General features: G+C 37.7%; 1 protein-coding gene across 5 annotated transcripts in view; it reads left to right on the forward strand.

Moving 5' to 3' along the window:
* Positions 1-13,113, forward strand: part of DHRS7B (dehydrogenase/reductase 7B) — a 67,872-nt gene that overhangs the window by 19,766 nt on the left and 34,993 nt on the right. The gene's annotated exons all lie outside the window — the stretch shown is intronic.

A 13,113-nucleotide genomic window follows, 5' to 3' on the forward strand; every position in this document is an offset into this window, starting at 1 on the left:
GAAGCAGAGGGAATACTTCCTACTTCACTATATGAGATCAATATTACCCTGATACCGAAACCAGACAAAGACATTACAAGAAAATAAAAGTACAGACCAATATCTCTTATGAACATATATGCAAAAATCCTCAACAAAATATTACCATATCGAATCAAGGATTGTATAAAAATAATTATACACTATGACCAAGTGAAATTTATCTCAGCCTGCAAGGCTAGGTGAACATTCAAAAATCAATTAAGTAATCCATAGCATTAACAGACTAAAGAAGAAAAATTATGGGATCATATCAATGGATGCAGAAAAAGCATTTCACAAAATATAATACCCATTCGTGATAACAACAACAACAAAATCTCAGCAAACTAGGAATAGAAAAGAACTTCAACTTGCCTGAGAACATCAAAGCCTCCCTGCTGAGGTCAGGAACAAAGCAATGATGTTCCTTTTCACAATTGCTTTTTAATGTAGTACTGGAAGTCCTAACCAGTGCAGTAAGATGAGAAAAGGAAATAAAAAATATGCTGTTTGAGAAGGAAGAAGTAAAACTGTCTTTTCTTGCAGATGATATGATTGTCTATGTGGAAAACCCAAAAGAATCAGTAAAAAAACAACTGGAATTAATAAGGAATTATAGTTATGTTAAGAATACCAAGTTAATACATAAAAGTCAATCACTTTCCTGTATACCAGCAATGAATAGTGGAATTTGAAACTAAAGACAATATCATTTATGTTAGCATCCTCCCCTTCCCCAAACAAAGTACTTTAAGTATAAGTCTAACAAAATATATACGAGATGTATCTAAGGAAAACTACCAAACTCTGATATATGAAATAAAAGAACTAAATGAATAGAGATATATTCCATGATCACAGATAGAATGACTCAATATTGTCAAGATGTCAGTTCTTCTCAACTTAATCTATAGATTCAACGTAATCTCAATAAAAATCCCAGCAAGTTATTTTGTGGATGTTGGCAAAGTGACTCTAAAATTTATATGGAGAGGCAAAAGACCCAGAATAGCCAACTTGATAACTGAAGAACAAAGTTGGAAGATGACACTATGCAACATCAAGACTGACTATAAAGCTACAGTAATCAAGACAATATGGTATTGGTGAAAGAAGAGAAAGATCAATGGAACAGAGTAGAGAGCCCAGAAATGGACCCACAAAAGGTATGGTCAGCAGGTCATTGACAAAGGAGCAAAGGCAATACAATGGAACAAAGATAGTTTTTTTTCACAAATGGTGCTGGAACAACTGCACATCCACATGCAAAAAATGAATCTAGACATAGGCCTTATACCCTTCACAAAAATTAACTCAGACTGGACCATAGACCTGGATGTAAAACACAAAGCTATAAACCTCCTGGAATATAGTGTTGGAGAAAACCTTGATGACCTGGGGTATTAATGACGCCATTTTAAATGCAACACCAAAGGCACAATCCATGAAAGAAATACTTGAAAACCTAGGGCTCCTGGGTGGCTCAGTTGGTTGAGTGTCCGACTTGATTTCAGCTCAGATCATGATCCCAAGGTTGTGGAATCGAGCCCTGTGGTCCGTGGCCTGCTTGAGATTCTCTCTCTCTCTCTCTCTCTCTCTCTCTTAAAAAAAAAAAAGATAATATGGACTCTTAAAATTAAAAACTTCTGCTCTGGGAAAAACAGTGTCAGGAATGAGAAGACAATCACAGATTGGGAGAAAATATTTGTAAAAGACATATCTCTGATCAAGGACTGTTATCCAAAATAGAGAACTCTTAAAACTCAATAGTAAGAAAATGAACAGCTCAAAATTTAGGCAAAAGACTGAACAGACAGCAAAGAAGATATACAGATAGCAAGTAAACATGCGAAAACATGTGCGACATCATATGTCACTGGAGAATGGCAAAACAACGGTGAGATATCAGTACACACCTATTAGAATGGCCAACATCCCAAACACTGACACCACCAAATGCTGGCAAGGATATGTAGCAACAGGAACTTGCATGTATTGCTGGCAGGAATGCATAATGTCACAGCCACTTTGGAAGACAGTTTGACAGTTTTTTTTCAATAAAACTAAACATATTCTGGGGCGCCTGGGCAGTTCAGTGGGTTAAACGTCTGATTTCGGCTCAGGTCATGATCTCATGGTTCGTGGGTTTAAGCCCTGTGTCGGACTCTGTGCCAACAGTTCAGAGCCTGGAGCCTGCTTCGGATTCTGTGTGTCTCTCTCTGCCCCTCCACCGTGTTCTCTCTCTCTCTCTCTCTCTCTCTCTCTCTCTCTCCCCCTCCCTCCCTCTCAAAAATAAGCCTTAAGAAATTAAAAAAAAAATTAAACATACTTCTACTCTATGATCCAGTAATTGCACTCCTTGGTATTTACCCAAGCAAATTGAAAACTTATGTCCACACAAAAATCTGCAAACAGATGTTTTTAGCATCTTTATTCATAATTGCCATAACCTGGAAGCAACCAAGATGTCCTGCGGTAGGTGAATAAACTGTGGGACATACGGGAATATTGTATTTTATTTATTTATTTTTTTGTGGTACAAAAGAATGTTATTCAGTGTGAAAGGAGAGTGAGCTACCAAACCATCAGAGGACATGGAGGAACCTTAAATGCATATTGCTAAGTGAAACAAGCCACTCTTAAAAGGTTGTATACTGTATGATTCCAACTATCTGACATTCTGGAAAAGGCAAAACTGTGGAGACAGTAGAAATACAATGGGTACCCAGTGTTGGGGGAGGGGGATGAATTAGCAGAGCACAGAGGATGTTTAAGGCAGTGAAACTATTCTGTATGATACTGCAGTGGTGAACACATGTCATTATACATTTTTCAAAGCCCACAGAATATGCACCGACAGTGAAGGGTAATAGAAACTGTGGACTTTGGTTGATAATGATGTGTCCATGTAGGTTCATCAGTTGTAACAAATTTACCACCATGATGGGAAATGGTGATAGCGGAGGAAGTTGGGCATCTGTGAGGATAAGGGATATAGTTTTATTATGAACCTAAAACTGCTTTAAAAAATAAAGTGTATAAATTAAACAATTGAAAAGAGAATGGTAGTCACAGAACAGTGGAGTTACATGTTCAAAGCAAAAAGTCAACACCAAATTCCATATTAAAATTTATATCTAAAACTATCCTTCAAACATGAAAGTAAAGATATTCTCACATAAACAAAGACTGAGATAATCTATTGATTACAGACTTACCTTTCAAGAAACACTAAGCCAAGTCCCTTAGACCAAAAAGAAATGACTCCAGACTGGCTCAGGTCATGAGTCCGCAGTCCGTGAGTTCGAGCCCCGCATCAGGCTCTGTGCTGACAGCTTGGAGCCCTGGAGCCTGCTTCGGATTCCGCCTCTCTCTCTCTCTCTCTCTCTCTCTCTCTCTCCCTCCCCCCCTCCCTCCCCCCCTCCCCCTCCCCCACCTATGCTCTGTCTCTGTCTCTCTCTGTGAAAAATAAATAAAGTTAAAAAAAAGACTGTATAAATACATTTTCTCTTAACTTTTGTAAAAGTCATAAGATCGTATTAAAGCAGCAATAATTATTAACACTCTTGGGTTTATAACATGTTTAGATGTAACATGTGTGGCAACAAATTCGCAAAGGAGAAAGGCGGTAGCCAGAATGGGGTGTTTGAAATGAAGATTGTAAAGGGCTTCTCTTTGGCTGTGGGAGTGGCTGAAGTGGGTGGAAGACAAGATAATAGAGGACAGGGTCACGGAACTAAGGCATGGGCAGGTGGAAGCCTGTGTATATGTGTATATACAATCTCCAGGAATTAGAATGACAGAAAATGCCCTGAAGAGAGTAATAGTGAGTGGCTAAAATCTTTTAAGTAATGGTGGGGTGGGGGCAGTGACCAAAAGGAAAGCGGGTGATTATAAGGAGGGGCAGTGAGTGACCTAGTGTGACCCAGAAGAGTCACAGCTGGGCAGTTTTAGGGAGAAAGAAGGAGTACTAGGGAGGAGCTAGTTCATGAGGGATGTGGGGGAGACAACAGCCACCACTGCAGAGGTCTGCAGGGGAATCTGTCCTCAGGAAGAGCCAGACGTTGCTAGAAGAGGAAGGTGAAGGAACTATTCAGAGTTGAAGACACAGGTGGTTTTGCTGCTGATTGACTGAGAGGACCACGTGTTTAATATCGGGAAGAGTGGGAGACGGGATCAGAAGGGAGTGCAGAGTGGTTTGGGAGCCCAGGGTTGTCTCAAGGGGTCTGGGCTTCCTGTGGTGACTGGTGTAAACAGGGATAAAAATTATGATGAGATTGGTCTCAGTAGTTTCTGGGCAGATGGGGGTGGTAAGGTTGGGCATTGGGGTTGGGGTGGAGGCCTTGCTGGGAGCTTCTTCTGGACTCCTGTTGATGGAATCTAGAAAAGATTCCTGACCCCGTGAATAGAGGTTGGCAGACAGCCCTTGTCACTCCCAGGGTGGCACATCTCTCTTGGTAGACAACTGTAGAGATCTTTAGGGGCTTCAAACTTTAGTAAATCATCAGAGGAGGATATCAAGAGTCCAGATTCCCAGGTGTCACCCTTTCTGGTATTACTGATTTCAAAGGTCTATACTGGGTGGGGCCTTAGACCTGGATTTTAGCTGGTGCTTCTAATGCAAGTAGTGATTATCAGACTATGATGAGTAATGTGGCTTGGAGCCAGCTCATAGGAAGCCTGGAAAAGTCTGGTGATTTACTCTGTAGTCACCTGGTCTCAAGTCCCAGGAATGGTGTAAATCAAGACCCCACCCACCATGCTGTCCCACATAGATGCCACTGTAACTTAACATTGATCAGTTTGTTCCTTTTGATGTTCTAGTTGATGGTTTTTATTAGCTAATTTTATTTTACAAAGTTGATACTTTCAGTGTAGCTAATTATTCATTTTTCCAACTTCATTCTGGCAAAGTTGAGTGTGAAGTAGAAATTATGGAAATGCTTTTGTGTATCTTTATACACAAAACTAGAATAGTACAGTGAACCTCCATATACCCAGTGCCCAACCTCAATAGCCATCGGCATTTTGCCATGGAATGAAAGAAATAACATGTTCCATTTCTTGACTCATAAATTTGACTTTAAAATTTGTTTTCACCTCATTCTGTGGCTAAGCTTATTAACGCTTATATCATCAGAAAAAAAAGCTTCGTTATGTAACAGCGTATATTTAAATGCAGTTTAAAAGATAGCCCTTATACTGTTACGCGCTGTGACAACAAATACGGTGAACGTGTAAAAGATGTTGTCAATCTGAAGGATTTTTTCCTTTTAATATAGACTCTGGAATTTGTCAAGTATTTTCTTAAGACCAAAAAGGCTCTGAGAGAGAAATAAGGGGAAAAAATCTGTTCGGGGGTCGGGTGGGTGGGGGGAGTGGGAAAGCAAAGAGTGAGTGAAAGAAATAGTTTGTTTGACTCCCTACCGTGGGCCTGTCCTGAGGAGACATAGCTGTGTCTCAGGGAGCTATTTGCTAGGACACTATGAAAATAAGGTGATAGGGCACTTGCTGGGCTATTTTTAAATGAAATCTTAGAAGCTGGCTATGGAAAACCCCTCTCAGGTTATTATGCTTTCCTTCTCCTTTTGCCCTTTCAGTTTGTGAAGTTCCTTTTTTTTTTTTTTTAATGTTTTCTGGCATAAGAGTCCATGCTTTACAAGTTTTAAGTAGAAGCATTGTAAAAACTGCTTCAGAATAAAGGGCGTTTCCTAGTTAAGTTTCACAATAATGTTTTTCAGTTCTAAAAATAACTTGGAATTCAGGGTGAAGTATCATCCTCAGTAAATTACAGTAAGGCAGATTGTCTGAAAGATGGGGGACAGGGACAGAGGATTTATCCAAATCTGTGAGGAAACTAAGGCAGTAATTTGTTAGAATTTAAAATAATCTGATTTCAACCACGAGCCTACTTGAAATTGGACAGCATTTAGTGTTTAATCCTTAGTGAATGACATACCTACTTTTCTTTTTTTGTTGTGATAAAATACACATAGTAAAGTTAACTGTCTTTTTAAGATTGTATTTTTAAGTAATCTCTACACCCAGCATGGGGCTCGAACTCATAACCCTGTGATCAAGAGTTGCCCTCCCCACAGACCGAGCCAACCTGGCACCTCACAGAGTTTACCACCCTGACCATTTTTAAGTGTACAGGTCAGTGGTATTAAATACATTCGTAGTGTTATGCCACCCTCACTACCATCCATCTCCAGAATTCTTTTTATCTTGTAAAATGGAAACTCTCCATTAAAATATAACTCCCATCCCTTCCTGCTCCCACCCCAGTCCCTGGCAAGTGCCATTCAACTTTCTCTAAGGATTTGACTGCTCTGAATGTCTCATATAAGTGCAATCATAAAGTATTTGCCCTTTTGTGACTGGCTTATTTCACTAGCATAATGTCTGCAAGGTTCATCCGTGTTGTAACATATTGCAGAATTTCCTTCCTTTTTATGGCTGAATAGTATTCCATTGTATGTATACTATATTTTGCTTATCTGTTCACTGGTTGATGGACACTTGGGTTGCTTCCGTGTTTTATCTATGGTGAATAATGCTTCTGTAAGCATGGGTGTACACTTACCTCTTTGGGATTCTGTCTGATTTTTCGCGGTATATATCCAGGGGTGGAATGGCTGGATCATATGGTAAATCTTTTTATTTTTTTGAGGAACCTCTGTACTATTTTCTCAGCATGTCTACCATTTTATGTTCCCACCCACAGCGCGCAAGGGTTTCAACTTCTTTACATCTGTCCAAACACTTGTCATTTTCTGGTTTTTGTTTTTGTTTTTTTTTTTTTTGTAGTAGTCGCCCTAGTGGATGTGAGGTACTATGTCACAGTTTTCATTTGCATTTCACTAATAAATAGTGATACTGAGCATCTTTTCATGTACTTACTCGTCATTTTCATACCTCCTGTTGAGAAATGTCTATTCAAGTCCTTTGCCCATTTTTGAATCAGATTGTTTGTTTTGAGTTTTTTTTTTTTTTTAAGTTTATTTACTGATTTTTGAGAGGTGGGGGGAGGGAGACAGAGACAAAGGCAGAGAGAATCTCAAGCAGGCTCCACACTGTCAGTTTGGAGCCCAAACTGGGTTTGAACCCATGAACCATGAGATCATGGCCTGAGTCAAAATCAAGAGTCAGGAGCTTAACTTAACAGGCACACCTGTTTTGTTTTGAGTTTTATGAGTTCTCTATATATTGTGGATATTGATCCCTTATTAGATAAATGGTTTGAAAATATTTCTCCCATTCCGTACATTGCCTTTTATTTTGTGGATAGTGTCTTTTAATGCACAAAATTTTAAAATGTTCATGAAGTTTAGTTTGTGTAGTTTTCTTTTGTTGCCTGTGTCTTTGGAGTTGTATCCTAGAAATCACTGTCAAATCCAATGTTGTGAAGCTATTGCCCTATGTTTTTTTCTTCAAAGAGTTTTATTGACTTAGGTCTTACATTTAGGTCCTTGATCCATTTTGAGTTAACTTTTGTATAAGGTAAGGGTCCAACTTTGTTCTTTTGCATGTGAATATCAGTTTTTCCCAGCACCGTCTGTTGAAAAGACTGTCCTTTCCCCATTGACTGAGGTTGGCACCCTTGTCAGAAGTAATTTGATGATATATGGAAGGGTTTATTGCTGGATTTGCTGTTGTATCCCCCTGGTCTATATGTCTATCTTTATGCCAGAACCACATTTTTTTTAATGTTGATTTATTTTTGAGAGAGAGAGAAACAGAGCATGAGTGGGGGAGGAGAGAGAGAGAAGGAGACACAGAATCCAAAGCAGGGTCCAGGCTCTGAGCTGTCAGCACAGAGCCCCACGCGGGGCTCGAACCCATGAACGATGAGATCATGACCTGAGCCGAAGTCAGACACTTAACTGACTGAGCCATCTAGGCACCCTAGAACCACATTGTTTTGATTACTGTAGCCTTGTTTTGAAATCAGGAAATAGGCGTCTTCCAGCTTTGTTCTTTTTCAAGATTGTTTTGGCTATTTGGAGACATTTGAGTTCCCATATGAATGTTAGGATGGGTTTTTCTATTTTGGAAAAATGTCCCTAGGATTTTGCTGGGTATTGCATTGAATCTATAGATCACATTTTAATAATATTAAGTATCCTACTCCACGAATATGGGATATGTTTCCATTTATTTATATCTTGTTTAATTTCTTTCAGCAGTATTTTGTAGTTGTCATTTTATAAGTCTTTACCTCTGTGGTTAAGTAAATACTTAAGTATTTAATTTTTCAGCTATCTTGTAAGTAGATTTGTTTTTGTAATTTCCTTCTCAGATTAGTCATTGTTTGGATATAGAAATGCCAACTGATTTTTCTGTGTTGACTTAATATCTTGCTACTTTGTAGTATTTATTTATTCTTACACCTTTTCTGTAGTCTTTAGTGTTTCCTATGTATGAGATCATATCATCTGCAAATGGAGATAATTTTACTTCTTCCTTTCCATTTAGATATCTTTTATTTCTTGCCTCATTCCAATACTATGTTGAATAGAAGGAGTGAAGTGGGCATCCTTCCTTTGTTCCTGATCTTAAAGGAAGAGCTTTCAGTCTTTTACCATTGAGTATGATGTTTGTTGTGGGTTTTTCATATATAATTTTTATTAATTTGAGGTAGTTTACTTCTGTTCCTATTTTGTTGAGTGTATTTCTCATGAAAGTGTGTTAAATTTTGTCAAGTGCTTTTTCTGCATCAATTAAGATGGTTATGTGGTTTTATTCCTCCAGTTGATGCGGCATATTTTACATTGATCAATTTTCATATGTTGAACCATTCTTGCATTTCAGGGACATCTCAGTTGGTCATGATGTATATTTTTAAAAATATGCTGCTGAGTTTTGTTTATTAATATTTTGTTGAGGATTTTTGCATCGATTTTCAAAAGGGATATTGGTCTGTAGTTTTCTTTTGGTTTTAGATTTTTTTCTTTATGGTGTTTTTTTTCTTGGTATCAGTGTAATGCTGATCTCATTGAATGAGTTAGGAAGTGTTCTCTACAATATTTTTGGAAAAGTTCAAGGACTTGTATTCTTTAAATGTTTGGTAGAAGTCATGAGTGAAGCCAACTTTTCTTTGTTGACTTTTTTTTTTTAATCACTGACTCAGTCTCCTTAATAGTTACTGGTCTATTCAGATTTTCTGTTTCTTAGTAATTGAGTTTTGGTAGTTTTGTGTTTCTAGGAATATGTCCATTTCATCTAGTTTATACAGTTTATTGGTGTATCAAGTTCATAGTACTCTCCTGTAATCCTTTTTTATTTCTGTAGAATCAGTAGTAATGTCCTCACTTTCTTTTCCGATCTTAGTAATTTGAGTCTTTTCTTCGTCTCTCTTTTTTTTTTAGCCCAGCTAGCTAAAGGTTTGTCAATTTTGTTGACCTTTTCAAAGCACCAACTTTTGGTTTCATTGATTTCTCTATTTTCTATTCTGTTTCATTTATCTCTGTTCCAATCTGTATTATTTCTTTTCTTTTGCTAGCTTTGGCTTTAGTTTGTTCTTTTTTCTAGTTTTTTTTTTTTTTTTTTTTTAAATTGTAGTTAGGTCATTGAGATCTTTCTTGTTTTATAATGTATGTATTTACAGCTATGAGTTTCCCCCTTAGCACCATTTTTGTTGTATATCATAAGTTTGATGTATGTGTGTATGTATGTGTGTGTATAATATTTATTTAACATAATAATAAATATTTAATATATATAATACATATTTAAAAACAAACACACATATATATGTGTATTTTTTAACTTTATTTATTTATACTGAGAGAGAGAGAGAGAGAGAGAGAGAAAGAGCACACATGAGCAGGGGAGGGGCAGAAAGAAAAGGGAGAGAGAGAATCCTAAGCAGGCTCCATGCTATCAGCACAGAGCCTGATGTAGGACTCAATCTCACAAACCATGAGATCATAACCTCAGTGAAATCAAGGGTCAGACACTTAACCACCTGAGCCACCCAGGCACCCATGGTATATTATATTTTTGTTTTTATTTATCTCTATTTTCTCGTATCTCTTGTTGTTGATTTCCAACGTTATCCTGTTGTGGTTCACAGAAGATACTTTGTATGATATCTATCTTTCAAATATTAAGACTACTTAGAGAGGGGTACCTGGGTGGCTCAGTCGGTTAAGTGTCCGAGTTCAGCTCAGGTCACGATCTCACAGTCCGTGAGTTCGAGCCCCACATCGGGCTTTGTGCTGACAGCTCAGAGCCTGGAGCCTGCTTTGGATTCTGTGTCTCCCTCTCTCTCTGCCCCTCCCCTGCTCATGCTGTCTCTGTCTCAAAAATAAATAAAAACATTTAAAAAAAAGACTACTTAGAGAATTTGTGCCTAACATATGTATATCCTGAAAATCGTCCCATGTGTACTTGAGAATAATGTGCATGCTATTGTTGTTAGGTAGTGTTTTATACGTCTTTTAGACCTAGTTATTGTGTTAAGTCCTTTATTTTCTTACTTATCTTTTGTCTGGTTGTACTTTCCATTATTATGAGTGGGATATTAAAGTCTCCAACTACTATTGTAGGACTATCTGTTTTGCCTTCAATTTTGTGTGTTTTTACTTCATATATTTAAAGTCTGTTTTGTCTGATATTAGTGTAGCCACCCCTCCTCTCTCTCTCTCTCTCTCTCTCTCTCTCTTTGCATGGAGTATCTTTTTCCATCTTTTCACTTCCAACCTCTTTGTGTCTTTGGGTCTTAAGTGAGTCTCTCGTAGGCAGCATGTAGCTGAATCATGTGTTTTTATTTATTCTGCCAAATTCTGTCCTTTGGAAAGTTTAATCCATTCACATTTAAGGTAATTACATAAGGAAGGACTTACTTCTGCAGTTGTGCTATTTGTTTTCTGCTCTCCTCCCCTTATTTCCTGTATTACTGTCTTCTTTTACATGTAGTTGATTTTTTTGTAGCGAAACGTTTTGATTCTCTTCTCATTTCCTTTTGTGTATGTTCTATAGTAATTTTCTTTGTGGTTGCCATCGGGGTTATGTTTAACATGCTAATGTTGTAACACTGTAATTCGACTTCATACCAGCTTAACTTTAATAACAGACAAAAATTCTCCTTTATAGCCCTTATCCCTTTTGGTTGTTGGTGTCACAAAATTACGTCTTTATACGTTGTGTGTCCCAAAGACTAAACTAATAATTTAAAATGCATTAATCTCCTAAATTATATAGGAAACAAGATTCAGAGTTACAGAACAAAGTTACAATAAGACTAGCTTTTAAACAAAACTGTTTTTAAAAAATGTATCTTTTATAGCATGTAGAAAATAGAAAGTGGAGTTACAAACCGTTGTAATAATTCCAGTTTTTATAGTTTTGCATGTATATAACTTTACTGAAATCTGTATTTCTCCATATGACTTTGAAGTACTGTTTCGTGTCTTTTCATTTCACCTTGTAGGAGAGGACTTCCATGAACATTTCTGCAGAGCAGATCTACTGATAAACTATCTCAGCTTTTGTTTATCTGGGAATGTCTTCATTGTCCCCTCACTTTTGAAAGACGATTTTGCCAGATACAAGATTTTTGGTTGACGATTTTTTCTTTTAGCACTTTGAGTATAGTGCCCACTTCGTTATATTTGTCAAAGTTTGTGATGAGAGATCTGTTGATCATCTTATTGAGGATCTCTTATATTTGACAAGTCTCTGTCTTTGCCTTTAAGGAAGTTTGATTACGACATGTCTTGGTATGGTTCTCTTTGAGTTCATGTTACCTGGAGCTCCTTGAGTTTTTTGGGTGTTTTATTCGTGTCTTTCAGCAAAGTGGGGAGGTCTTCAGCCACTATTTCTTCAAGTATTCCCTCTGCCCCTTGCTCTTTTCTGTTTTTGAAGCTTCTATAATGTGTATGTTGGTCGGCTTGATGTGTCTCGTGATTCCCTTATAACTCCGTTCACTTCTATTCAGTCTTTTTTTTCTCCTGTTTCTTAGATTCAACAATACTTTCCATTGTCCTGTCTTCAAATTCGGTGATTCTTCTGCCTGCTCGAATTTTCCTTTGAATTGCTCTAGTGAATTTTTCATTTCAGTTATTATTCTTTTCAATTCCAGTGTTTCATTTTGCGTTCTTTTTCTGTCTCGTTATTGATATTTTGATTCTTTTCATACATTATTTTCTTGACTTTCTCTACATCTTTCTTTAGTTTTTTTTTTTTTTTTTTTTTTGAGCATCTTTAGACAGTTGTTTTAATATCTTTCTTTATAAAGTAAACCTATCTTTAGGTCTTTTGCAGGGACAGTTTCTGTTGTCTTTTTCCCTTTGAATAGACCGTGGTTTCCTCTTTCTTTGTATGCCTTTTGACTTTTTTGTTGAAAACAGGACATTTGAATCTAATAACGTGGTAACTCTGGAATCAGATTTTCTCTTTTCCCTAGTGTTTCCTCTTTTTTGTTAATTAATTAATTAGCTTCCCTGTTTTTGTAGGATGTGTCTGTGCCAGGGATCAGCATGATATATAAACTTAAGGTCTTCTCAGGTCTTTTCCAAGCCTGGCTTTCTAAGAGCCTAGTTTTCTAAAAGCCTACTTTCCTTGGACATGCGTGGTCACTTTCTAATTTTACCCACACATTCAGTTGCTTTTGAATGTCCAACTCTTTAATTAATGGCTCCCAAAAGGAGAAAAAGAGGAAAGTGAAGGGAGGATAACATGCTGCCAGCTCTTTAAATAGCCGGTCGTCACCTCATCCAGAGGTGGAGATGCTTGCTCCAATGGAGGGAGGTGCAACCACAATGGTGGCCCACCTCTGTGATCAGAAAGCAGCAATCAGCAGTCAGGCCCAAATCCATAATGTTGGGAGCAGAGGGTCTTTTTTGCCCACCCTCATTCCAGCAGGCTGTGTTGCGCCAGGATCTGGTGCACAGCTGCACGTCCCTGAGGTGGAGCCTGTGTAGCTGCTACTGTGTTTACAGCTGAAATTGACTGAAATTAACTACAACTTACCAGACAAGCCTTCTCAGAGAATTTGCAAGCCTTCAATAGATTCCAGAGTTCTAAAATACACAGTTATACCAAACATTCTGCCAGGGCGATTATTGAGGAGGTTAGCGGACAGAT

The sequence above is a fragment of the Puma concolor genome, chromosome E1 (genome assembly GCF_028749965.1).
Source record: "Puma concolor isolate L17-30 chromosome E1, mPumCon1.1.hap2, whole genome shotgun sequence".
Taxonomy (NCBI): Eukaryota; Metazoa; Chordata; class Mammalia; order Carnivora; family Felidae; genus Puma; species Puma concolor.